This window comes from Equus caballus, chromosome 1 (genome assembly GCF_041296265.1).
Source record: "Equus caballus isolate H_3958 breed thoroughbred chromosome 1, TB-T2T, whole genome shotgun sequence".
Classification (NCBI taxonomy): Eukaryota; Metazoa; Chordata; class Mammalia; order Perissodactyla; family Equidae; genus Equus; species Equus caballus.
The window spans coordinates 91946880-91973208 of record NC_091684.1 but is presented as its reverse complement, the minus strand read 5'-3'; the positions used below and the strand labels follow the sequence as shown (position 1 = coordinate 91973208).

At 69.5% G+C, this 26329-nt stretch overlaps 6 non-coding genes across 6 annotated transcripts; all 6 read left to right on the top strand.

The window, feature by feature from the left end:
- The first annotated feature begins 1897 nt into the window (after nucleotides 1–1897).
- LOC111769789 (5S ribosomal RNA) lies at nucleotides 1898–2016 on the top strand. The gene has a single exon (XR_002802613.1). It is a non-coding gene; the product is annotated as a 5S ribosomal RNA (ribosomal RNA).
- A 4067-nt stretch (nucleotides 2017–6083) lies between these two features.
- On the top strand, nucleotides 6084–6202 carry LOC138919150 (5S ribosomal RNA). Its single transcript, XR_011429111.1, has one exon. It is a non-coding gene; the product is annotated as a 5S ribosomal RNA (ribosomal RNA).
- A 4067-nt stretch (nucleotides 6203–10269) lies between these two features.
- LOC138919149 (5S ribosomal RNA) lies at nucleotides 10270–10388 on the top strand. Its single transcript, XR_011429110.1, has one exon. It is a non-coding gene; the product is annotated as a 5S ribosomal RNA (ribosomal RNA).
- Nucleotides 10389–14453: 4065 nt separating this feature from the next.
- LOC138919148 (5S ribosomal RNA) lies at nucleotides 14454–14572 on the top strand. The gene has a single exon (XR_011429109.1). It is a non-coding gene; the product is annotated as a 5S ribosomal RNA (ribosomal RNA).
- Nucleotides 14573–18636: 4064 nt separating this feature from the next.
- On the top strand, nucleotides 18637–18755 carry LOC138919147 (5S ribosomal RNA). Its single transcript, XR_011429106.1, has one exon. It is a non-coding gene; the product is annotated as a 5S ribosomal RNA (ribosomal RNA).
- Nucleotides 18756–22821: 4066 nt separating this feature from the next.
- On the top strand, nucleotides 22822–22940 carry LOC138919145 (5S ribosomal RNA). Its single transcript, XR_011429104.1, has one exon. It is a non-coding gene; the product is annotated as a 5S ribosomal RNA (ribosomal RNA).
- The last annotated feature ends 3389 nt before the right edge of the window (nucleotides 22941–26329 follow it).

Below are 26329 nucleotides of genomic sequence, written 5' to 3'. Positions count from 1 at the left end.
GAGATGGGTGTGAGACTGCCTAGTCTTAGGTCCCGCTACTAAACCTACCAGAAAGCCAGAGGTCTTCTGTGAAATGTGAGGGGAGAAGGCAAGGGTAACAAAGGACTTCCATGGCCCCATGGTACAGGACAGCTATCACTGCCAGAGGTGTCCCCCTCCCCATCAAATCTCTGTCACAAGGTGACCTTCCCAGTGGGACTGAGGGAGGGCCCCAGGGCCCAAACACTGCACATGGGAAGAACAGCATCAGGCCAGCGATACAACGGGGTCCGGTGGGGAAAGCCCTGCGGCACACGACCCTGAAGCCGAGAGGTCTCGAGACAGGGAGAGCCGGGACGTCGGCAGGCACCGACGGGCCTTCGGACGCGACTCTTCCTCCCCGTCGTCACACCGTGCTGCTCCTCCCTCCGTCCTGGGCGCGAGCGCGCTCTTGGGAAAACGGAGGCGCCTTCGTCGGTGACCTAGCGGGCGGGAGATCCCGGGCAACGTCCCCAGCGGCACTTGAGCAGAACGGGGACGCTGCGGTCGGTCGTCGGGGAGGGGCTTCTACATGTCTGGTAGATGGAGCTGCTTTCTCGTGCCAAGTTCTCTGGGCCCTGACTTTTCTGCCTGCTCCTTCTATCACCTCAGTAAGGTCGGGGGTGCCCGGCAGAAAGAGGAAAAGAGCCAGAGTGAAGAAGCGGAGAGAAAGGAACACACAAACCCGGACGCACACACACACAGGCACACAGACACACAGGCGCGCGCGCGCGCGTGCGCGCACACACACACACACACACACACACGCCTACACACCCACTCGCACAACACGCACATGCACACGCAAGCGCAGACAGAGCGCGCCAGCGAGCTCCGGTGCCTGTCTGTGGTTCCTGGGCGATGGCGGGGCAGCGATGCCGGGAGCCCGGGACTCCTGAGAGCCTGTCTGCGCGGCCTAGGGCCCCAGGGGTGATCGCCAGCCCCGGGGCCCCTGCCTCCTGGCCCGGGCCCAGCTCCAGCACCACCGCCCTCCTGGGGGGGAAGCGAGCTCTTGGGCAGAGCCTCTCTGGGTCAGGGTGGGTGTCTGTCTAGGTCCGTGTCTTGGATCCTCTCCGTGTCGCCGTTTCTCTGTTTCTCCGTGTCTCTGTCTCTGTCTCTGTCTCTGGGTCTCTGGGCTGGCGCCAGCAGGAGCTGTCCAGGGTCCCCGCGAGGGGCGGGTTGGGGGCGGGGTGCCGGTCTCCTGGGCGGCGCTGGCGGGGGGAAGGGTGGCCGCCCCGCCTCCCCGCGCCCTCAGGGGCAGCGCGGCGGGCTTCCGCTGACGCCCTCTGGTCGCGCCGGTGGCTCCGCCTGGGTTTGGGCAAGTCGGGGCCCGGCCGGCGCCGCAGAGGTCAGGGCTCCCGCTGGGAGGCCCCTCGGGCCGGAGGGGACTCAGAGGAGCACGGGCCCGGCGGCCCGACGCCCCGACGCCTCGGGCCAAGTGCCCCGCGCCCCCCACCTCCCAGCAGCCGCATCTCCTGCGACCCATCGCCGGATCCGAGCGGCCAGGGCGGCCTGGAGTGTTCCCGGGCCGCGAGGGGAGAGCGCCCAGCCAGGCGCCCCGCCCCCATCCCCGCCCCCACCACCCCTCGTTTCCCACCGCCGCCCGCCCCGCCCCGCCTCCTCGCACCCCGGGCTGCTCCAGGCCTCCGCGCCCTGGGAGGGCAGCAGGGCGGGGCAGCGCAGGGTTTGGCTGGCCCGCTGGCCGCGCCCGAGGCGGCCGCGGCGGGAGGCAGCAGCGGGAGGAAGGCGGCAGGCCGAGCGCGGGCGCAGGGGGCGCCGGCGGCGGCGGGTGCGCGTCACAGAGGCCTGGGCGCGCGCGCGAGCCGCGGGCCGGGCGACGCGGCGCGGCTTCTTAGGGGCGCCGGCGGCAGGCGCCAGCGTCTACGGCCATACCACCCTGAACGCGCCCGATCTCGTCTGATCTCGGAAGCTAAGCAGGGTCGGGCCTGGTTAGTACTTGGATGGGAGACCGCCTGGGAATACCGGGTGCTGTAGGCTTTTGCCTCCCTCGCCTTTTGCCGCCTCCGGCCTCCGTCCTCCGCGGACGCCCCCCACCCCTCCAGCCAGCCCTCCCCCACCCCCCCCCGCCACCCTCCGCACCGCGGGCCCGCCGGCGCCGCCCATGGGCAGGGCCCAACCCCTCCCCGCCACAGCCCAACCCTTCCAGCTCGCGGCCCCACCCGAACCCAGGGCCAATCGGGGCCAGCCCGGCGGGACCGGGACCGGGACCGGGACCGGGACCCCGACGCCGCACACGCCGCCCGCCGGCTCCCTCTGGCCTCGGCCTCTTCCCACCCGCTCGGCTCCCGCTCCGGTGACACCCCAGCCCTTCCCTCGGCGCTCCGCCCCCGCCGCCCCAGCCGCCGGGTAGAGTCGTCCTGTCAGGTGGAACGGATTCCACGGCGGTGCCGGGAGGCCCAAACGGGTCCCAAAGCGACCAGCCCCGCCCACCGAGGAAAGACACCTGGTCAGGCTTTTCCAGACACCGCCCGCTTCTCCAAGGACAGGGCGGACTGGGTTAGAGAGGCGCGTCTCGGGCACCTCACCCAAGACGGGATGGCTTCTGCCTTTGCTGGCGTCTGTGCCGCTGCAGGTCATCTTCTAAAACCTGGTACCCGCTCGCTTGTCCTTGAGAGGCTCATTCACAATCAACACTCCTTTCCCGACCTAAGTTTGTCCCTGTCAGTTTGTCTCGCTTTTCCTTCCAGAAGCCCCCTTCCCGGGGTGGGGGGGAGGGGGGGAGGTGGTGGGGGGGTAGGGGGGTGGGTGGGTCTGAGTTTCAAGCTCCACCTGACTGGGATCCCATTCTGCTTTCGCCTTCGGGCGGTCCTGCCTCGCTTGGAAACGCTGCTACGTTGCTCCTGGTGGATGAGCTTGCGTTCGTTTTGAGTTTGAGAACGCTGGATGCAAAGATGAGGAGTCTTGATGGCTGAGGCTTTTGGTGTCCCCTCACTCGGGGGCCTCCCTCTCTTCCCGCCTCCCCCCGCCTCCCCACCCACCCCCTCACACCCGACCCCTACCACCCCAGGGCCCCGGCCGGGCCCCGCCCCTCCAGGCCGCATCTGTCAGAGGGAGTTGAAAAGCCTCCTGACAGGACACGTCCTCCCTCAGCAGCCAGCCCTTCCTGGCTCCCTGGCTTCAGCTTTCCGTTCGCGTGGCTCGGGCAGCCTTTCGCATCTTCTTTGCACCTGCCTGTGTTTGCAACAGAGGACCGTGGCCAAGGGATCCAGGAAACCGGGAGGAGAGCTGGCTTCCGGGGAGGCGAATGGGAAGGACAGGGAGGCAGAGAGGGAGCCTTGCCTCAGAGAACGGACTTTGAACCCCCGAAGGGAAAAGTCCTCCAGATAAACCACGTCTTCCCCACCGAATCCAAGAGCCATACTCGCTCGCTGTGGAAAAATGGGGACATCCCGGTCAAAGCAGGACGAGAGAGGACCCAAAGCTCCCTCCTCTCCCCGTTCAGCCATCGTCGTCCTGGGAGGGAGTCTCTCCGCGGTTCGCTTCTCCTGCCGGCCCCGTTTCCCCTCCTGCCAACCCAGCGCCTCTATCGCCTGCTCCTCGCTTCCTCGGGCTGCGGGCTGCGGGCTGCGGGCTGCGGGCTGCGGGCTGCGGGATGGGGGGGGAGGGGCGGTGCGCGTCGCTCCCTGCCAGCTCGTGCCCGGGGTGGTTCTGACGGGTCCCCGGATCTGATCTCCGAGGAGCACCTTCTGCGGGGAGAAGCGGGACTGCGTCCCTGTCAGTTTCCCGGAGCGCGGGACCGGAGCCTTGCCCCGAAACGCAGGCTCGGGAGACCGAAGTCCTGAGCTGAAACCCAAGGGCCGCCGTCTCCCGCGAGTGACGTGCCCTCCCTGAGCTGCGCTTTCCTCATCTGGTGCGAGGGGGTCCTGGAGTTCGTGCCTCCTTGCGGGGGCGAGTGCTGGTGAGAACGCAAGCGGGAAACACGGAGCGGACCGCTCAGCACGGAGCGCGGCCTCGGTGGGGGCCCGGGCCTCGGCCGCCGTCCTTCCCCACGAGCCTACTTCTTGCCGCCGAGGCTCATCCAGCACCCAGGGATCGATCGCCTGGCTGCTTCCGGCCAGACACTCTCCTAGGTGCTGGCCACCCAGCAGCCGAGAACGCGGGTGCCAATCTCGGCCTCCGGGGCGTTCGCCTCCTCGCCTCTGGGGCCGCAAGACCAGCGGTGTGCCTACGCATGCCGGCGAGAGGTGGCAGAACCTGACGAGGACACGTGCCGTGGAAAATGGAGAGCTTGGCGCCCCGGAGGGCCTCGTCGGACGTCTGTGGATGGCCGTCGCTCTCTTTGCCGAAGCCCGCCCCCTGCCCGTCTTCTCTCCGTCCCAGGGTCCCCTTTCCAGTGGGACGCAAGAAGGCCCACAGGGCCCAAACGCTGGAGACGGGCAGCGCACACAGCGCGCCCTGGGTCCCGGGGGGTGCGGCGGGAAAGCCTTGCGGCACAGAACCCTGAAGCCCAGAGGTCTCGAGACAGGGAGAGCCGGGACGTCGGCAGGCACCGACGGGCCTTCGGACGCGACTCTTCCTCCCCGTCGTCACACCGTGCTGCTCCTCCCTCCGTCCTGGGCGCGAGCGCGCTCTTGGGAAAACGGAGGCGCCTTCGTCGGTGACCTAGCGGGCGGGAGATCCCGGGCAACGTCCCCAGCGGCACTTGAGCAGAACGGGGACGCTGCGGTCGGTCGTCGGGGAGGGGCTTCTACATGTCTGGTAGATGGAGCTGCTTTCTCGTGCCAAGTTCTCTGGGCCCTGACTTTTCTGCCTGCTCCTTCTATCACCTCAGTAAGGTCGGGGGTGCCCGGCAGAAAGAGGAAAAGAGCCAGAGTGAAGAAGCGGAGAGAAAGGAACACGCAAACCCGGACGCGCACACACACAGGCACACAGACACACAGGCGCGCGCGCGCGCGCACACACACACACACACACACACACGCCTACACACCCACTCGCACAACACGCACACGCACACGCACACGCACACGCAAGCGCAGACAGAGCGCGCCAGCGAGCTCCGGTGCCTGTCTGTGGTTCCTGGGCGATGGCGGGGCAGCGATGCCGGGAGCCCGGGACTCCTGAGAGCCTGTCTGCGCGGCCTAGGGCCCCAGGGGTGATCGCCAGCCCCGGGGCCCCTGCCTCCTGGCCCGGGCCCAGCTCCAGCACCACCGCCCTCCTGGGGGGGAAGCGAGCTCTTGGGCAGAGCCTCTCTGGGTCAGGGTGGGTGTCTGTCTAGGTCCGTGTCTTGGATCCTCTCCGTGTCGCCGTTTCTCTGTTTCTCCGTGTCTCTGTCTCTGTCTCTGTCTCTGGGTCTCTGGGCTGGCGCCAGCAGGAGCTGTCCAGGGTCCCCGCGAGGGGCGGGTTGGGGGCGGGGTGCCGGTCTCCTGGGCGGCGCTGGCGGGGGGAAGGGTGGCCGCCCCGCCTCCCCGCGCCCTCAGGGGCAGCGCGGCGGGCTTCCGCTGACGCCCTCTGGTCGCGCCGGTGGCTCCGCCTGGGTTTGGGCAAGTCGGGGCCCGGCCGGCGCCGCAGAGGTCAGGGCTCCCGCTGGGAGGCCCCTCGGGCCGGAGGGGACTCAGAGGAGCACGGGCCCGGCGGCCCGACGCCCCGACGCCTCGGGCCAAGTGCCCCGCGCCCCCCACCTCCCAGCAGCCGCATCTCCTGCGACCCATCGCCGGATCCGAGCGGCCAGGGCGGCCTGGAGTGTTCCCGGGCCGCGAGGGGAGAGCGCCCAGCCAGGCGCCCCGCCCCCATCCCCGCCCCCACCACCCCTCGTTTCCCACCGCCGCCCGCCCCGCCCCGCCTCCTCGCACCCCGGGCTGCTCCAGGCCTCCGCGCCCTGGGAGGGCAGCAGGGCGGGGCAGCGCAGGGTTTGGCTGGCCCGCTGGCCGCGCCCGAGGCGGCCGCGGCGGGAGGCAGCAGCGGGAGGAAGGCGGCAGGCCGAGCGCGGGCGCAGGGGGCGCCGGCGGCGGCGGGTGCGCGTCACAGAGGCCTGGGCGCGCGCGCGAGCCGCGGGCCGGGCGACGCGGCGCGGCTTCTTAGGGGCGCCGGCGGCAGGCGCCAGCGTCTACGGCCATACCACCCTGAACGCGCCCGATCTCGTCTGATCTCGGAAGCTAAGCAGGGTCGGGCCTGGTTAGTACTTGGATGGGAGACCGCCTGGGAATACCGGGTGCTGTAGGCTTTTGCCTCCCTCGCCTTTTGCCGCCTCCGGCCTCCGTCCTCCGCGGACGCCCCCCACCCCTCCAGCCAGCCCTCCCCCACCCCCCCCCGCCACCCTCCGCACCGCGGGCCCGCCGGCGCCGCCCATGGGCAGGGCCCAACCCCTCCCCGCCACAGCCCAACCCTTCCAGCTCGCGGCCCCACCCGAACCCAGGGCCAATCGGGGCCAGCCCGGCGGGACCGGGACCGGGACCGGGACCGGGACCCCGACGCCGCACACGCCGCCCGCCGGCTCCCTCTGGCCTCGGCCTCTTCCCACCCGCTCGGCTCCCGCTCCGGTGACACCCCAGCCCTTCCCTCGGCGCTCCGCCCCCGCCGCCCCAGCCGCCGGGTAGAGTCGTCCTGTCAGGTGGAACGGATTCCACGGCGGTGCCGGGAGGCCCAAACGGGTCCCAAAGCGACCAGCCCCGCCCACCGAGGAAAGACACCTGGTCAGGCTTTTCCAGACACCGCCCGCTTCTCCAAGGACAGGGCGGACTGGGTTAGAGAGGCGCGTCTCGGGCACCTCACCCAAGACGGGATGGCTTCTGCCTTTGCTGGCGTCTGTGCCGCTGCAGGTCATCTTCTAAAACCTGGTACCCGCTCGCTTGTCCTTGAGAGGCTCATTCACAATCAACACTCCTTTCCCGACCTAAGTTTGTCCCTGTCAGTTTGTCTCGCTTTTCCTTCCAGAAGCCCCCTTCCCGGGGTGGGGGGGAGGGGGGGAGGTGGTGGGGGGGTAGGGGGGTGGGTGGGTCTGAGTTTCAAGCTCCACCTGACTGGGATCCCATTCTGCTTTCGCCTTCGGGCGGTCCTGCCTCGCTTGGAAACGCTGCTACGTTGCTCCTGGTGGATGAGCTTGCGTTCGTTTTGAGTTTGAGAACGCTGGATGCAAAGATGAGGAGTCTTGATGGCTGAGGCTTTTGGTGTCCCCTCACTCGGGGGCCTCCCTCTCTTCCCGCCTCCCCCCGCCTCCCCACCCACCCCCTCACACCCGACCCCTACCACCCCAGGGCCCCGGCCGGGCCCCGCCCCTCCAGGCCGCATCTGTCAGAGGGAGTTGAAAAGCCTCCTGACAGGACACGTCCTCCCTCAGCAGCCAGCCCTTCCTGGCTCCCTGGCTTCAGCTTTCCGTTCGCGTGGCTCGGGCAGCCTTTCGCATCTTCTTTGCACCTGCCTGTGTTTGCAACAGAGGACCGTGGCCAAGGGATCCAGGAAACCGGGAGGAGAGCTGGCTTCCGGGGAGGCGAATGGGAAGGACAGGGAGGCAGAGAGGGAGCCTTGCCTCAGAGAACGGACTTTGAACCCCCGAAGGGAAAAGTCCTCCAGATAAACCACGTCTTCCCCACCGAATCCAAGAGCCATACTCGCTCGCTGTGGAAAAATGGGGACATCCCGGTCAAAGCAGGACGAGAGAGGACCCAAAGCTCCCTCCTCTCCCCGTTCAGCCATCGTCGTCCTGGGAGGGAGTCTCTCCGCGGTTCGCTTCTCCTGCCGGCCCCGTTTCCCCTCCTGCCAACCCAGCGCCTCTATCGCCTGCTCCTCGCTTCCTCGGGCTGCGGGCTGCGGGCTGCGGGCTGCGGGCTGCGGGCTGCGGGATGGGGGGGGAGGGGCGGTGCGCGTCGCTCCCTGCCAGCTCGTGCCCGGGGTGGTTCTGACGGGTCCCCGGATCTGATCTCCGAGGAGCACCTTCTGCGGGGAGAAGCGGGACTGCGTCCCTGTCAGTTTCCCGGAGCGCGGGACCGGAGCCTTGCCCCGAAACGCAGGCTCGGGAGACCGAAGTCCTGAGCTGAAACCCAAGGGCCGCCGTCTCCCGCGAGTGACGTGCCCTCCCTGAGCTGCGCTTTCCTCATCTGGTGCGAGGGGGTCCTGGAGTTCGTGCCTCCTTGCGGGGGCGAGTGCTGGTGAGAACGCAAGCGGGAAACACGGAGCGGACCGCTCAGCACGGAGCGCGGCCTCGGTGGGGGCCCGGGCCTCGGCCGCCGTCCTTCCCCACGAGCCTACTTCTTGCCGCCGAGGCTCATCCAGCACCCAGGGATCGATCGCCTGGCTGCTTCCGGCCAGACACTCTCCTAGGTGCTGGCCACCCAGCAGCCGAGAACGCGGGTGCCAATCTCGGCCTCCGGGGCGTTCGCCTCCTCGCCTCTGGGGCCGCAAGACCAGCGGTGTGCCTACGCATGCCGGCGAGAGGTGGCAGAACCTGACGAGGACACGTGCCGTGGAAAATGGAGAGCTTGGCGCCCCGGAGGGCCTCGTCGGACGTCTGTGGATGGCCGTCGCTCTCTTTGCCGAAGCCCGCCCCCTGCCCGTCTTCTCTCCGTCCCAGGGTCCCCTTTCCAGTGGGACGCAAGAAGGCCCACAGGGCCCAAACGCTGGAGACGGGCAGCGCACACAGCGCGCCCTGGGTCCCGGGGGGTGCGGCGGGAAAGCCTTGCGGCACAGAACCCTGAAGCCCAGAGGTCTCGAGACAGGGAGAGCCGGGACGTCGGCAGGCACCGACGGGCCTTCGGACGCGACTCTTCCTCCCCGTCGTCACACCGTGCTGCTCCTCCCTCCGTCCTGGGCGCGAGCGCGCTCTTGGGAAAACGGAGGCGCCTTCGTCGGTGACCTAGCGGGCGGGAGATCCCGGGCAACGTCCCCAGCGGCACTTGAGCAGAACGGGGACGCTGCGGTCGGTCGTCGGGGAGGGGCTTCTACATGTCTGGTAGATGGAGCTGCTTTCTCGTGCCAAGTTCTCTGGGCCCTGACTTTTCTGCCTGCTCCTTCTATCACCTCAGTAAGGTCGGGGGTGCCCGGCAGAAAGAGGAAAAGAGCCAGAGTGAAGAAGCGGAGAGAAAGGAACACGCAAACCCGGACGCGCACACACACAGGCACACAGACACACAGGCGCGCGCGCGCGCGCACACACACACACACACACACACACGCCTACACACCCACTCGCACAACACGCACACGCACACGCACACGCACACGCAAGCGCAGACAGAGCGCGCCAGCGAGCTCCGGTGCCTGTCTGTGGTTCCTGGGCGATGGCGGGGCAGCGATGCCGGGAGCCCGGGACTCCTGAGAGCCTGTCTGCGCGGCCTAGGGCCCCAGGGGTGATCGCCAGCCCCGGGGCCCCTGCCTCCTGGCCCGGGCCCAGCTCCAGCACCACCGCCCTCCTGGGGGGGAAGCGAGCTCTTGGGCAGAGCCTCTCTGGGTCAGGGTGGGTGTCTGTCTAGGTCCGTGTCTTGGATCCTCTCCGTGTCGCCGTTTCTCTGTTTCTCCGTGTCTCTGTCTCTGTCTCTGTCTCTGGGTCTCTGGGCTGGCGCCAGCAGGAGCTGTCCAGGGTCCCCGCGAGGGGCGGGTTGGGGGCGGGGTGCCGGTCTCCTGGGCGGCGCTGGCGGGGGGAAGGGTGGCCGCCCCGCCTCCCCGCGCCCTCAGGGGCAGCGCGGCGGGCTTCCGCTGACGCCCTCTGGTCGCGCCGGTGGCTCCGCCTGGGTTTGGGCAAGTCGGGGCCCGGCCGGCGCCGCAGAGGTCAGGGCTCCCGCTGGGAGGCCCCTCGGGCCGGAGGGGACTCAGAGGAGCACGGGCCCGGCGGCCCGACGCCCCGACGCCTCGGGCCAAGTGCCCCGCGCCCCCCACCTCCCAGCAGCCGCATCTCCTGCGACCCATCGCCGGATCCGAGCGGCCAGGGCGGCCTGGAGTGTTCCCGGGCCGCGAGGGGAGAGCGCCCAGCCAGGCGCCCCGCCCCCATCCCCGCCCCCACCACCCCTCGTTTCCCACCGCCGCCCGCCCCGCCCCGCCTCCTCGCACCCCGGGCTGCTCCAGGCCTCCGCGCCCTGGGAGGGCAGCAGGGCGGGGCAGCGCAGGGTTTGGCTGGCCCGCTGGCCGCGCCCGAGGCGGCCGCGGCGGGAGGCAGCAGCGGGAGGAAGGCGGCAGGCCGAGCGCGGGCGCAGGGGGCGCCGGCGGCGGCGGGTGCGCGTCACAGAGGCCTGGGCGCGCGCGCGAGCCGCGGGCCGGGCGACGCGGCGCGGCTTCTTAGGGGCGCCGGCGGCAGGCGCCAGCGTCTACGGCCATACCACCCTGAACGCGCCCGATCTCGTCTGATCTCGGAAGCTAAGCAGGGTCGGGCCTGGTTAGTACTTGGATGGGAGACCGCCTGGGAATACCGGGTGCTGTAGGCTTTTGCCTCCCTCGCCTTTTGCCGCCTCCGGCCTCCGTCCTCCGCGGACGCCCCCCACCCCTCCAGCCAGCCCTCCCCCACCCCCCCCCGCCACCCTCCGCACCGCGGGCCCGCCGGCGCCGCCCATGGGCAGGGCCCAACCCCTCCCCGCCACAGCCCAACCCTTCCAGCTCGCGGCCCCACCCGAACCCAGGGCCAATCGGGGCCAGCCCGGCGGGACCGGGACCGGGACCGGGACCGGGACCCCGACGCCGCACACGCCGCCCGCCGGCTCCCTCTGGCCTCGGCCTCTTCCCACCCGCTCGGCTCCCGCTCCGGTGACACCCCAGCCCTTCCCTCGGCGCCCCGCCCCCGCCGCCCCAGCCGCCGGGTAGAGTCGTCCTGTCAGGTGGAACGGATTCCACGGCGGTGCCGGGAGGCCCAAACGGGTCCCAAAGCGACCAGCCCCGCCCACCGAGGAAAGACACCTGGTCAGGCTTTTCCAGACACCGCCCGCTTCTCCAAGGACAGGGCGGACTGGGTTAGAGAGGCGCGTCTCGGGCACCTCACCCAAGACGGGATGGCTTCTGCCTTTGCTGGCGTCTGTGCCGCTGCAGGTCATCTTCTAAAACCTGGTACCCGCTCGCTTGTCCTTGAGAGGCTCATTCACAATCAACACTCCTTTCCCGACCTAAGTTTGTCCCTGTCAGTTTGTCTCGCTTTTCCTTCCAGAAGCCCCCTTCCCGGGGTGGGGGGGAGGGGGGGAGGTGGTGGGGGGGTAGGGGGGTGGGTGGGTCTGAGTTTCAAGCTCCACCTGACTGGGATCCCATTCTGCTTTCGCCTTCGGGCGGTCCTGCCTCGCTTGGAAACGCTGCTACGTTGCTCCTGGTGGATGAGCTTGCGTTCGTTTTGAGTTTGAGAACGCTGGATGCAAAGATGAGGAGTCTTGATGGCTGAGGCTTTTGGTGTCCCCTCACTCGGGGGCCTCCCTCTCTTCCCGCCTCCCCCCGCCTCCCCACCCACCCCCTCACACCCGACCCCTACCACCCCAGGGCCCCGGCCGGGCCCCGCCCCTCCAGGCCGCATCTGTCAGAGGGAGTTGAAAAGCCTCCTGACAGGACACGTCCTCCCTCAGCAGCCAGCCCTTCCTGGCTCCCTGGCTTCAGCTTTCCGTTCGCGTGGCTCGGGCAGCCTTTCGCATCTTCTTTGCACCTGCCTGTGTTTGCAACAGAGGACCGTGGCCAAGGGATCCAGGAAACCGGGAGGAGAGCTGGCTTCCGGGGAGGCGAATGGGAAGGACAGGGAGGCAGAGAGGGAGCCTTGCCTCAGAGAACGGACTTTGAACCCCCGAAGGGAAAAGTCCTCCAGATAAACCACGTCTTCCCCACCGAATCCAAGAGCCATACTCGCTCGCTGTGGAAAAATGGGGACATCCCGGTCAAAGCAGGACGAGAGAGGACCCAAAGCTCCCTCCTCTCCCCGTTCAGCCATCGTCGTCCTGGGAGGGAGTCTCTCCGCGGTTCGCTTCTCCTGCCGGCCCCGTTTCCCCTCCTGCCAACCCAGCGCCTCTATCGCCTGCTCCTCGCTTCCTCGGGCTGCGGGCTGCGGGCTGCGGGCTGCGGGCTGCGGGCTGCGGGATGGGGGGGGAGGGGCGGTGCGCGTCGCTCCCTGCCAGCTCGTGCCCGGGGTGGTTCTGACGGGTCCCCGGATCTGATCTCCGAGGAGCACCTTCTGCGGGGAGAAGCGGGACTGCGTCCCTGTCAGTTTCCCGGAGCGCGGGACCGGAGCCTTGCCCCGAAACGCAGGCTCGGGAGACCGAAGTCCTGAGCTGAAACCCAAGGGCCGCCGTCTCCCGCGAGTGACGTGCCCTCCCTGAGCTGCGCTTTCCTCATCTGGTGCGAGGGGGTCCTGGAGTTCGTGCCTCCTTGCGGGGGCGAGTGCTGGTGAGAACGCAAGCGGGAAACACGGAGCGGACCGCTCAGCACGGAGCGCGGCCTCGGTGGGGGCCCGGGCCTCGGCCGCCGTCCTTCCCCACGAGCCTACTTCTTGCCGCCGAGGCTCATCCAGCACCCAGGGATCGATCGCCTGGCTGCTTCCGGCCAGACACTCTCCTAGGTGCTGGCCACCCAGCAGCCGAGAACGCGGGTGCCAATCTCGGCCTCCGGGGCGTTCGCCTCCTCGCCTCTGGGGCCGCAAGACCAGCGGTGTGCCTACGCATGCCGGCGAGAGGTGGCAGAACCTGACGAGGACACGTGCCGTGGAAAATGGAGAGCTTGGCGCCCCGGAGGGCCTCGTCGGACGTCTGTGGATGGCCGTCGCTCTCTTTGCCGAAGCCCGCCCCCTGCCCGTCTTCTCTCCGTCCCAGGGTCCCCTTTCCAGTGGGACGCAAGAAGGCCCACAGGGCCCAAACGCTGGAGACGGGCAGCGCACACAGCGCGCCCTGGGTCCCGGGGGGTGCGGCGGGAAAGCCTTGCGGCACAGAACCCTGAAGCCCAGAGGTCTCGAGACAGGGAGAGCCGGGACGTCGGCAGGCACCGACGGGCCTTCGGACGCGACTCTTCCTCCCCGTCGTCACACCGTGCTGCTCCTCCCTCCGTCCTGGGCGCGAGCGCGCTCTTGGGAAAACGGAGGCGCCTTCGTCGGTGACCTAGCGGGCGGGAGATCCCGGGCAACGTCCCCAGCGGCACTTGAGCAGAACGGGGACGCTGCGGTCGGTCGTCGGGGAGGGGCTTCTACATGTCTGGTAGATGGAGCTGCTTTCTCGTGCCAAGTTCTCTGGGCCCTGACTTTTCTGCCTGCTCCTTCTATCACCTCAGTAAGGTCGGGGGTGCCCGGCAGAAAGAGGAAAAGAGCCAGAGTGAAGAAGCGGAGAGAAAGGAACACGCAAACCCGGACGCGCACACACACAGGCACACAGACACACAGGCGCGCGCGCGCGCGCACACACACACACACACACACACGCCTACACACCCACTCGCACAACACGCACACGCACACGCACACGCACACGCAAGCGCAGACAGAGCGCGCCAGCGAGCTCCGGTGCCTGTCTGTGGTTCCTGGGCGATGGCGGGGCAGCGATGCCGGGAGCCCGGGACTCCTGAGAGCCTGTCTGCGCGGCCTAGGGCCCCAGGGGTGATCGCCAGCCCCGGGGCCCCTGCCTCCTGGCCCGGGCCCAGCTCCAGCACCACCGCCCTCCTGGGGGGGAAGCGAGCTCTTGGGCAGAGCCTCTCTGGGTCAGGGTGGGTGTCTGTCTAGGTCCGTGTCTTGGATCCTCTCCGTGTCGCCGTTTCTCTGTTTCTCCGTGTCTCTGTCTCTGTCTCTGTCTCTGGGTCTCTGGGCTGGCGCCAGCAGGAGCTGTCCAGGGTCCCCGCGAGGGGCGGGTTGGGGGCGGGGTGCCGGTCTCCTGGGCGGCGCTGGCGGGGGGAAGGGTGGCCGCCCCGCCTCCCCGCGCCCTCAGGGGCAGCGCGGCGGGCTTCCGCTGACGCCCTCTGGTCGCGCCGGTGGCTCCGCCTGGGTTTGGGCAAGTCGGGGCCCGGCCGGCGCCGCAGAGGTCAGGGCTCCCGCTGGGAGGCCCCTCGGGCCGGAGGGGACTCAGAGGAGCACGGGCCCGGCGGCCCGACGCCCCGACGCCTCGGGCCAAGTGCCCCGCGCCCCCCACCTCCCAGCAGCCGCATCTCCTGCGACCCATCGCCGGATCCGAGCGGCCAGGGCGGCCTGGAGTGTTCCCGGGCCGCGAGGGGAGAGCGCCCAGCCAGGCGCCCCGCCCCCATCCCCGCCCCCACCACCCCTCGTTTCCCACCGCCGCCCGCCCCGCCCCGCCTCCTCGCACCCCGGGCTGCTCCAGGCCTCCGCGCCCTGGGAGGGCAGCAGGGCGGGGCAGCGCAGGGTTTGGCTGGCCCGCTGGCCGCGCCCGAGGCGGCCGCGGCGGGAGGCAGCAGCGGGAGGAAGGCGGCAGGCCGAGCGCGGGCGCAGGGGGCGCCGGCGGCGGCGGGTGCGCGTCACAGAGGCCTGGGCGCGCGCGCGAGCCGCGGGCCGGGCGACGCGGCGCGGCTTCTTAGGGGCGCCGGCGGCAGGCGCCAGCGTCTACGGCCATACCACCCTGAACGCGCCCGATCTCGTCTGATCTCGGAAGCTAAGCAGGGTCGGGCCTGGTTAGTACTTGGATGGGAGACCGCCTGGGAATACCGGGTGCTGTAGGCTTTTGCCTCCCTCGCCTTTTGCCGCCTCCGGCCTCCGTCCTCCGCGGACGCCCCCCACCCCTCCAGCCAGCCCTCCCCCACCCCCCCCGCCACCCTCCGCACCGCGGGCCCGCCGGCGCCGCCCATGGGCAGGGCCCAACCCCTCCCCGCCACAGCCCAACCCTTCCAGCTCGCGGCCCCACCCGAACCCAGGGCCAATCGGGGCCAGCCCGGCGGGACCGGGACCGGGACCGGGACCGGGACCCCGACGCCGCACACGCCGCCCGCCGGCTCCCTCTGGCCTCGGCCTCTTCCCACCCGCTCGGCTCCCGCTCCGGTGACACCCCAGCCCTTCCCTCGGCGCCCCGCCCCCGCCGCCCCAGCCGCCGGGTAGAGTCGTCCTGTCAGGTGGAACGGATTCCACGGCGGTGCCGGGAGGCCCAAACGGGTCCCAAAGCGACCAGCCCCGCCCACCGAGGAAAGACACCTGGTCAGGCTTTTCCAGACACCGCCCGCTTCTCCAAGGACAGGGCGGACTGGGTTAGAGAGGCGCGTCTCGGGCACCTCACCCAAGACGGGATGGCTTCTGCCTTTGCTGGCGTCTGTGCCGCTGCAGGTCATCTTCTAAAACCTGGTACCCGCTCGCTTGTCCTTGAGAGGCTCATTCACAATCAACACTCCTTTCCCGACCTAAGTTTGTCCCTGTCAGTTTGTCTCGCTTTTCCTTCCAGAAGCCCCCTTCCCGGGGTGGGGGGGAGGGGGGGAGGTGGTGGGGGGGTAGGGGGGTGGGTGGGTCTGAGTTTCAAGCTCCACCTGACTGGGATCCCATTCTGCTTTCGCCTTCGGGCGGTCCTGCCTCGCTTGGAAACGCTGCTACGTTGCTCCTGGTGGATGAGCTTGCGTTCGTTTTGAGTTTGAGAACGCTGGATGCAAAGATGAGGAGTCTTGATGGCTGAGGCTTTTGGTGTCCCCTCACTCGGGGGCCTCCCTCTCTTCCCGCCTCCCCCCGCCTCCCCACCCACCCCCTCACACCCGACCCCTACCACCCCAGGGCCCCGGCCGGGCCCCGCCCCTCCAGGCCGCATCTGTCAGAGGGAGTTGAAAAGCCTCCTGACAGGACACGTCCTCCCTCAGCAGCCAGCCCTTCCTGGCTCCCTGGCTTCAGCTTTCCGTTCGCGTGGCTCGGGCAGCCTTTCGCATCTTCTTTGCACCTGCCTGTGTTTGCAACAGAGGACCGTGGCCAAGGGATCCAGGAAACCGGGAGGAGAGCTGGCTTCCGGGGAGGCGAATGGGAAGGACAGGGAGGCAGAGAGGGAGCCTTGCCTCAGAGAACGGACTTTGAACCCCCGAAGGGAAAAGTCCTCCAGATAAACCACGTCTTCCCCACCGAATCCAAGAGCCATACTCGCTCGCTGTGGAAAAATGGGGACATCCCGGTCAAAGCAGGACGAGAGAGGACCCAAAGCTCCCTCCTCTCCCCGTTCAGCCATCGTCGTCCTGGGAGGGAGTCTCTCCGCGGTTCGCTTCTCCTGCCGGCCCCGTTTCCCCTCCTGCCAACCCAGCGCCTCTATCGCCTGCTCCTCGCTTCCTCGGGCTGCGGGCTGCGGGCTGCGGGCTGCGGGCTGCGGGCTGCGGGATGGGGGGGGAGGGGCGGTGCGCGTCGCTCCCTGCCAGCTCGTGCCCGGGGTGGTTCTGACGGGTCCCCGGATCTGATCTCCGAGGAGCACCTTCTGCGGGGAGAAGCGGGACTGCGTCCCTGTCAGTTTCCCGGAGCGCGGGACCGGAGCCTTGCCCCGAAACGCAGGCTCGGGAGACCGAAGTCCTGAGCTGAAACCCAAGGGCCGCCGTCTCCCGCGAGTGACGTGCCCTCCCTGAGCTGCGCTTTCCTCATCTGGTGCGAGGGGGTCCTGGAGTTCGTGCCTCCTTGCGGGGGCGAGTGCTGGTGAGAACGCAAGCGGGAAACACGGAGCGGACCGCTCAGCACGGAGCGCGGCCTCGGTGGGGGCCCGGGCCTCGGCCGCCGTCCTTCCCCACGAGCCTACTTCTTGCCGCCGAGGCTCATCCAGCACCCAGGGATCGATCGCCTGGCTGCTTCCGGCCAGACACTCTCCTAGGTGCTGGCCACCCAGCAGCCGAGAACGCGGGTGCCAATCTCGGCCTCCGGGGCGTTCGCCTCCTCGCCTCTGGGGCCGCAAGACCAGCGGTGTGCCTACGCATGCCGGCGAGAGGTGGCAGAACCTGACGAGGACACGTGCCGTGGAAAATGGAGAGCTTGGCGCCCCGGAGGGCCTCGTCGGACGTCTGTGGATGGCCGTCGCTCTCTTTGCCGAAGCCCGCCCCCTGCCCGTCTTCTCTCCGTCCCAGGGTCCCCTTTCCAGTGGGACGCAAGAAGGCCCACAGGGCCCAAACGCTGGAGACGGGCAGCGCACACAGCGCGCCCTGGGTCCCGGGGGGTGCGGCGGGAAAGCCTTGCGGCACAGAACCCTGAAGCCCAGAGGTCTCGAGACAGGGAGAGCCGGGACGTCGGCAGGCACCGACGGGCCTTCGGACGCGACTCTTCCTCCCCGTCGTCACACCGTGCTGCTCCTCCCTCCGTCCTGGGCGCGAGCGCGCTCTTGGGAAAACGGAGGCGCCTTCGTCGGTGACCTAGCGGGCGGGAGATCCCGGGCAACGTCCCCAGCGGCACTTGAGCAGAACGGGGACGCTGCGGTCGGTCGTCGGGGAGGGGCTTCTACATGTCTGGTAGATGGAGCTGCTTTCTCGTGCCAAGTTCTCTGGGCCCTGACTTTTCTGCCTGCTCCTTCTATCACCTCAGTAAGGTCGGGGGTGCCCGGCAGAAAGAGGAAAAGAGCCAGAGTGAAGAAGCGGAGAGAAAGGAACACGCAAACCCGGACGCGCACACACACAGGCACACAGACACACAGGCGCGCGCGCGCGCGCACACACACACACACACACACACGCCTACACACCCACTCGCACAACACGCACACGCACACGCACACGCACACGCAAGCGCAGACAGAGCGCGCCAGCGAGCTCCGGTGCCTGTCTGTGGTTCCTGGGCGATGGCGGGGCAGCGATGCCGGGAGCCCGGGACTCCTGAGAGCCTGTCTGCGCGGCCTAGGGCCCCAGGGGTGATCGCCAGCCCCGGGGCCCCTGCCTCCTGGCCCGGGCCCAGCTCCAGCACCACCGCCCTCCTGGGGGGGAAGCGAGCTCTTGGGCAGAGCCTCTCTGGGTCAGGGTGGGTGTCTGTCTAGGTCCGTGTCTTGGATCCTCTCCGTGTCGCCGTTTCTCTGTTTCTCCGTGTCTCTGTCTCTGTCTCTGTCTCTGGGTCTCTGGGCTGGCGCCAGCAGGAGCTGTCCAGGGTCCCCGCGAGGGGCGGGTTGGGGGCGGGGTGCCGGTCTCCTGGGCGGCGCTGGCGGGGGGAAGGGTGGCCGCCCCGCCTCCCCGCGCCCTCAGGGGCAGCGCGGCGGGCTTCCGCTGACGCCCTCTGGTCGCGCCGGTGGCTCCGCCTGGGTTTGGGCAAGTCGGGGCCCGGCCGGCGCCGCAGAGGTCAGGGCTCCCGCTGGGAGGCCCCTCGGGCCGGAGGGGACTCAGAGGAGCACGGGCCCGGCGGCCCGACGCCCCGACGCCTCGGGCCAAGTGCCCCGCGCCCCCCACCTCCCAGCAGCCGCATCTCCTGCGACCCATCGCCGGATCCGAGCGGCCAGGGCGGCCTGGAGTGTTCCCGGGCCGCGAGGGGAGAGCGCCCAGCCAGGCGCCCCGCCCCCATCCCCGCCCCCACCACCCCTCGTTTCCCACCGCCGCCCGCCCCGCCCCGCCTCCTCGCACCCCGGGCTGCTCCAGGCCTCCGCGCCCTGGGAGGGCAGCAGGGCGGGGCAGCGCAGGGTTTGGCTGGCCCGCTGGCCGCGCCCGAGGCGGCCGCGGCGGGAGGCAGCAGCGGGAGGAAGGCGGCAGGCCGAGCGCGGGCGCAGGGGGCGCCGGCGGCGGCGGGTGCGCGTCACAGAGGCCTGGGCGCGCGCGCGAGCCGCGGGCCGGGCGACGCGGCGCGGCTTCTTAGGGGCGCCGGCGGCAGGCGCCAGCGTCTACGGCCATACCACCCTGAACGCGCCCGATCTCGTCTGATCTCGGAAGCTAAGCAGGGTCGGGCCTGGTTAGTACTTGGATGGGAGACCGCCTGGGAATACCGGGTGCTGTAGGCTTTTGCCTCCCTCGCCTTTTGCCGCCTCCGGCCTCCGTCCTCCGCGGACGCCCCCCACCCCTCCAGCCAGCCCTCCCCCACCCCCCCCGCCACCCTCCGCACCGCGGGCCCGCCGGCGCCGCCCATGGGCAGGGCCCAACCCCTCCCCGCCACAGCCCAACCCTTCCAGCTCGCGGCCCCACCCGAACCCAGGGCCAATCGGGGCCAGCCCGGCGGGACCGGGACCGGGACCGGGACCGGGACCCCGACGCCGCACACGCCGCCCGCCGGCTCCCTCTGGCCTCGGCCTCTTCCCACCCGCTCGGCTCCCGCTCCGGTGACACCCCAGCCCTTCCCTCGGCGCCCCGCCCCCGCCGCCCCAGCCGCCGGGTAGAGTCGTCCTGTCAGGTGGAACGGATTCCACGGCGGTGCCGGGAGGCCCAAACGGGTCCCAAAGCGACCAGCCCCGCCCACCGAGGAAAGACACCTGGTCAGGCTTTTCCAGACACCGCCCGCTTCTCCAAGGACAGGGCGGACTGGGTTAGAGAGGCGCGTCTCGGGCACCTCACCCAAGACGGGATGGCTTCTGCCTTTGCTGGCGTCTGTGCCGCTGCAGGTCATCTTCTAAAACCTGGTACCCGCTCGCTTGTCCTTGAGAGGCTCATTCACAATCAACACTCCTTTCCCGACCTAAGTTTGTCCCTGTCAGTTTGTCTCGCTTTTCCTTCCAGAAGCCCCCTTCCCGGGGTGGGGGGGAGGGGGGGAGGTGGTGGGGGGGTAGGGGGGTGGGTGGGTCTGAGTTTCAAGCTCCACCTGACTGGGATCCCATTCTGCTTTCGCCTTCGGGCGGTCCTGCCTCGCTTGGAAACGCTGCTACGTTGCTCCTGGTGGATGAGCTTGCGTTCGTTTTGAGTTTGAGAACGCTGGATGCAAAGATGAGGAGTCTTGATGGCTGAGGCTTTTGGTGTCCCCTCACTCGGGGGCCTCCCTCTCTTCCCGCCTCCCCCCGCCTCCCCACCCACCCCCTCACACCCGACCCCTACCACCCCAGGGCCCCGGCCGGGCCCCGCCCCTCCAGGCCGCATCTGTCAGAGGGAGTTGAAAAGCCTCCTGACAGGACACGTCCTCCCTCAGCAGCCAGCCCTTCCTGGCTCCCTGGCTTCAGCTTTCCGTTCGCGTGGCTCGGGCAGCCTTTCGCATCTTCTTTGCACCTGCCTGTGTTTGCAACAGAGGACCGTGGCCAAGGGATCCAGGAAACCGGGAGGAGAGCTGGCTTCCGGGGAGGCGAATGGGAAGGACAGGGAGGCAGAGAGGGAGCCTTGCCTCAGAGAACGGACTTTGAACCCCCGAAGGGAAAAGTCCTCCAGATAAACCACGTCTTCCCCACCGAATCCAAGAGCCATACTCGCTCGCTGTGGAAAAATGGGGACATCCCGGTCAAAGCAGGACGAGAGAGGACCCAAAGCTCCCTCCTCTCCCCGTTCAGCCATCGTCGTCCTGGGAGGGAGTCTCTCCGCGGTTCGCTTCTCCTGCCGGCCCCGTTTCCCCTCCTGCCAACCCAGCGCCTCTATCGCCTGCTCCTCGCTTCCTCGGGCTGCGGGCTGCGGGCTGCGGGCTGCGGGCTGCGGGCTGCGGGATGGGGGGGGAGGGGCGGTGCGCGTCGCTCCCTGCCAGCTCGTGCCCGGGGTGGTTCTGACGGGTCCCCGGATCTGATCTCCGAGGAGCACCTTCTGCGGGGAGAAGCGGGACTGCGTCCCTGTCAGTTTCCCGGAGCGCGGGACCGGAGCCTTGCCCCGAAACGCAGGCTCGGGAGACCGAAGTCCTGAGCTGAAACCCAAGGGCCGCCGTCTCCCGCGAGTGACGTGCCCTCCCTGAGCTGCGCTTTCCTCATCTGGTGCGAGGGGGTCCTGGAGTTCGTGCCTCCTTGCGGGGGCGAGTGCTGGTGAGAACGCAAGCGGGAAACACGGAGCGGACCGCTCAGCACGGAGCGCGGCCTCGGTGGGGGCCCGGGCCTCGGCCGCCGTCCTTCCCCACGAGCCTACTTCTTGCCGCCGAGGCTCATCCAGCACCCAGGGATCGATCGCCTGGCTGCTTCCGGCCAGACACTCTCCTAGGTGCTGGCCACCCAGCAGCCGAGAACGCGGGTGCCAATCTCGGCCTCCGGGGCGTTCGCCTCCTCGCCTCTGGGGCCGCAAGACCAGCGGTGTGCCTACGCATGCCGGCGAGAGGTGGCAGAACCTGACGAGGACACGTGCCGTGGAAAATGGAGAGCTTGGCGCCCCGGAGGGCCTCGTCGGACGTCTGTGGATGGCCGTCGCTCTCTTTGCCGAAGCCCGCCCCCTGCCCGTCTTCTCTCCGTCCCAGGGTCCCCTTTCCAGTGGGACGCAAGAAGGCCCACAGGGCCCAAACGCTGGAGACGGGCAGCGCACACAGCGCGCCCTGGGTCCCGGGGGGTGCGGCGGGAAAGCCTTGCGGCACAGAACCCTGAAGCCCAGAGGTCTCGAGACAGGGAGAGCCGGGACGTCGGCAGGCACCGACGGGCCTTCGGACGCGACTCTTCCTCCCCGTCGTCACACCGTGCTGCTCCTCCCTCCGTCCTGGGCGCGAGCGCGCTCTTGGGAAAACGGAGGCGCCTTCGTCGGTGACCTAGCGGGCGGGAGATCCCGGGCAACGTCCCCAGCGGCACTTGAGCAGAACGGGGACGCTGCGGTCGGTCGTCGGGGAGGGGCTTCTACATGTCTGGTAGATGGAGCTGCTTTCTCGTGCCAAGTTCTCTGGGCCCTGACTTTTCTGCCTGCTCCTTCTATCACCTCAGTAAGGTCGGGGGTGCCCGGCAGAAAGAGGAAAAGAGCCAGAGTGAAGAAGCGGAGAGAAAGGAACACGCAAACCCGGACGCGCACACACACAGGCACACAGACACACAGGCGCGCGCGCGCGCGCACACACACACACACACACACACACGCCTACACACCCACTCGCACAACACGCACACGCACACGCACACGCACACGCAAGCGCAGACAGAGCGCGCCAGCGAGCTCCGGTGCCTGTCTGTGGTTCCTGGGCGATGGCGGGGCAGCGATGCCGGGAGCCCGGGACTCCTGAGAGCCTGTCTGCGCGGCCTAGGGCCCCAGGGGTGATCGCCAGCCCCGGGGCCCCTGCCTCCTGGCCCGGGCCCAGCTCCAGCACCACCGCCCTCCTGGGGGGGAAGCGAGCTCTTGGGCAGAGCCTCTCTGGGTCAGGGTGGGTGTCTGTCTAGGTCCGTGTCTTGGATCCTCTCCGTGTCGCCGTTTCTCTGTTTCTCCGTGTCTCTGTCTCTGTCTCTGTCTCTGGGTCTCTGGGCTGGCGCCAGCAGGAGCTGTCCAGGGTCCCCGCGAGGGGCGGGTTGGGGGCGGGGTGCCGGTCTCCTGGGCGGCGCTGGCGGGGGGAAGGGTGGCCGCCCCGCCTCCCCGCGCCCTCAGGGGCAGCGCGGCGGGCTTCCGCTGACGCCCTCTGGTCGCGCCGGTGGCTCCGCCTGGGTTTGGGCAAGTCGGGGCCCGGCCGGCGCCGCAGAGGTCAGGGCTCCCGCTGGGAGGCCCCTCGGGCCGGAGGGGACTCAGAGGAGCACGGGCCCGGCGGCCCGACGCCCCGACGCCTCGGGCCAAGTGCCCCGCGCCCCCCACCTCCCAGCAGCCGCATCTCCTGCGACCCATCGCCGGATCCGAGCGGCCAGGGCGGCCTGGAGTGTTCCCGGGCCGCGAGGGGAGAGCGCCCAGCCAGGCGCCCCGCCCCCATCCCCGCCCCCACCACCCCTCGTTTCCCACCGCCGCCCGCCCCGCCCCGCCTCCTCGCACCCCGGGCTGCTCCAGGCCTCCGCGCCCTGGGAGGGCAGCAGGGCGGGGCAGCGCAGGGTTTGGCTGGCCCGCTGGCCGCGCCCGAGGCGGCCGCGGCGGGAGGCAGCAGCGGGAGGAAGGCGGCAGGCCGAGCGCGGGCGCAGGGGGCGCCGGCGGCGGCGGGTGCGCGTCACAGAGGCCTGGGCGCGCGCGCGAGCCGCGGGCCGGGCGACGCGGCGCGGCTTCTTAGGGGCGCCGGCGGCAGGCGCCAGCGTCTACGGCCATACCACCCTGAACGCGCCCGATCTCGTCTGATCTCGGAAGCTAAGCAGGGTCGGGCCTGGTTAGTACTTGGATGGGAGACCGCCTGGGAATACCGGGTGCTGTAGGCTTTTGCCTCCCTCGCCTTTTGCCGCCTCCGGCCTCCGTCCTCCGCGGACGCCCCCCACCCCTCCAGCCAGCCCTCCCCCACCCCCCCCCGCCACCCTCCGCACCGCGGGCCCGCCGGCGCCGCCCATGGGCAGGGCCCAACCCCTCCCCGCCACAGCCCAACCCTTCCAGCTCGCGGCCCCACCCGAACCCAGGGCCAATCGGGGCCAGCCCGGCGGGACCGGGACCGGGACCGGGACCGGGACCCCGACGCCGCACACGCCGCCCGCCGGCTCCCTCTGGCCTCGGCCTCTTCCCACCCGCTCGGCTCCCGCTCCGGTGACACCCCAGCCCTTCCCTCGGCGCCCCGCCCCCGCCGCCCCAGCCGCCGGGTAGAGTCGTCCTGTCAGGTGGAACGGATTCCACGGCGGTGCCGGGAGGCCCAAACGGGTCCCAAAGCGACCAGCCCCGCCCACCGAGGAAAGACACCTGGTCAGGCTTTTCCAGACACCGCCCGCTTCTCCAAGGACAGGGCGGACTGGGTTAGAGAGGCGCGTCTCGGGCACCTCACCCAAGACGGGATGGCTTCTGCCTTTGCTGGCGTCTGTGCCGCTGCAGGTCATCTTCTAAAACCTGGTACCCGCTCGCTTGTCCTTGAGAGGCTCATTCACAATCAACACTCCTTTCCCGACCTAAGTTTGTCCCTGTCAGTTTGTCTCGCTTTTCCTTCCAGAAGCCCCCTTCCCGGGGTGGGGGGGAGGGGGGGAGGTGGTGGGGGGGTAGGGGGGTGGGTGGGTCTGAGTTTCAAGCTCCACCTGACTGGGATCCCATTCTGCTTTCGCCTTCGGGCGGTCCTGCCTCGCTTGGAAACGCTGCTACGTTGCTCCTGGTGGATGAGCTTGCGTTCGTTTTGAGTTTGAGAACGCTGGATGCAAAGATGAGGAGTCTTGATGGCTGAGGCTTTTGGTGTCCCCTCACTCGGGGGCCTCCCTCTCTTCCCGCCTCCCCCCGCCTCCCCACCCACCCCCTCACACCCGACCCCTACCACCCCAGGGCCCCGGCCGGGCCCCGCCCCTCCAGGCCGCATCTGTCAGAGGGAGTTGAAAAGCCTCCTGACAGGACACGTCCTCCCTCAGCAGCCAGCCCTTCCTGGCTCCCTGGCTTCAGCTTTCCGTTCGCGTGGCTCGGGCAGCCTTTCGCATCTTCTTTGCACCTGCCTGTGTTTGCAACAGAGGACCGTGGCCAAGGGATCCAGGAAACCGGGAGGAGAGCTGGCTTCCGGGGAGGCGAATGGGAAGGACAGGGAGGCAGAGAGGGAGCCTTGCCTCAGAGAACGGACTTTGAACCCCCGAAGGGAAAAGTCCTCCAGATAAACCACGTCTTCCCCACCGAATCCAAGAGCCATACTCGCTCGCTGTGGAAAAATGGGGACATCCCGGTCAAAGCAGGACGAGAGAGGACCCAAAGCTCCCTCCTCTCCCCGTTCAGCCATCGTCGTCCTGGGAGGGAGTCTCTCCGCGGTTCGCTTCTCCTGCCGGCCCCGTTTCCCCTCCTGCCAACCCAGCGCCTCTATCGCCTGCTCCTCGCTTCCTCGGGCTGCGGGCTGCGGGCTGCGGGCTGCGGGCTGCGGGCTGCGGGATGGGGGGGGAGGGGCGGTGCGCGTCGCTCCCTGCCAGCTCGTGCCCGGGGTGGTTCTGACGGGTCCCCGGATCTGATCTCCGAGGAGCACCTTCTGCGGGGAGAAGCGGGACTGCGTCCCTGTCAGTTTCCCGGAGCGCGGGACCGGAGCCTTGCCCCGAAACGCAGGCTCGGGAGACCGAAGTCCTGAGCTGAAACCCAAGGGCCGCCGTCTCCCGCGAGTGACGTGCCCTCCCTGAGCTGCGCTTTCCTCATCTGGTGCGAGGGGGTCCTGGAGTTCGTGCCTCCTTGCGGGGGCGAGTGCTGGTGAGAACGCAAGCGGGAAACACGGAGCGGACCGCTCAGCACGGAGCGCGGCCTCGGTGGGGGCCCGGGCCTCGGCCGCCGTCCTTCCCCACGAGCCTACTTCTTGCCGCCGAGGCTCATCCAGCACCCAGGGATCGATCGCCTGGCTGCTTCCGGCCAGACACTCTCCTAGGTGCTGGCCACCCAGCAGCCGAGAACGCGGGTGCCAATCTCGGCCTCCGGGGCGTTCGCCTCCTCGCCTCTGGGGCCGCAAGACCAGCGGTGTGCCTACGCATGCCGGCGAGAGGTGGCAGAACCTGACGAGGACACGTGCCGTGGAAAATGGAGAGCTTGGCGCCCCGGAGGGCCTCGTCGGACGTCTGTGGATGGCCGTCGCTCTCTTTGCCGAAGCCCGCCCCCTGCCCGTCTTCTCTCCGTCCCAGGGTCCCCTTTCCAGTGGGACGCAAGAAGGCCCACAGGGCCCAAACGCTGGAGACGGGCAGCGCACACAGCGCGCCCTGGGTCCCGGGGGGTGCGGCGGGAAAGCCTTGCGGCACAGAACCCTGAAGCCCAGAGGTCTCGAGACAGGGAGAGCCGGGACGTCGGCAGGCACCGACGGGCCTTCGGACGCGACTCTTCCTCCCCGTCGTCACACCGTGCTGCTCCTCCCTCCGTCCTGGGCGCGAGCGCGCTCTTGGGAAAACGGAGGCGCCTTCGTCGGTGACCTAGCGGGCGGGAGATCCCGGGCAACGTCCCCAGCGGCACTTGAGCAGAACGGGGACGCTGCGGTCGGTCGTCGGGGAGGGGCTTCTACATGTCTGGTAGATGGAGCTGCTTTCTCGTGCCAAGTTCTCTGGGCCCTGACTTTTCTGCCTGCTCCTTCTATCACCTCAGTAAGGTCGGGGGTGCCCGGCAGAAAGAGGAAAAGAGCCAGAGTGAAGAAGCGGAGAGAAAGGAACACGCAAACCCGGACGCGCACACACACAGGCACACAGACACACAGGCGCGCGCGCGCGCGCACACACACACACACACACACACACGCCTACACACCCACTCGCACAACACGCACACGCACACGCACACGCACACGCAAGCGCAGACAGAGCGCGCCAGCGAGCTCCGGTGCCTGTCTGTGGTTCCTGGGCGATGGCGGGGCAGCGATGCCGGGAGCCCGGGACTCCTGAGAGCCTGTCTGCGCGGCCTAGGGCCCCAGGGGTGATCGCCAGCCCCGGGGCCCCTGCCTCCTGGCCCGGGCCCAGCTCCAGCACCACCGCCCTCCTGGGGGGGAAGCGAGCTCTTGGGCAGAGCCTCTCTGGGTCAGGGTGGGTGTCTGTCTAGGTCCGTGTCTTGGATCCTCTCCGTGTCGCCGTTTCTCTGTTTCTCCGTGTCTCTGTCTCTGTCTCTGTCTCTGGGTCTCTGGGCTGGCGCCAGCAGGAGCTGTCCAGGGTCCCCGCGAGGGGCGGGTTGGGGGCGGGGTGCCGGTCTC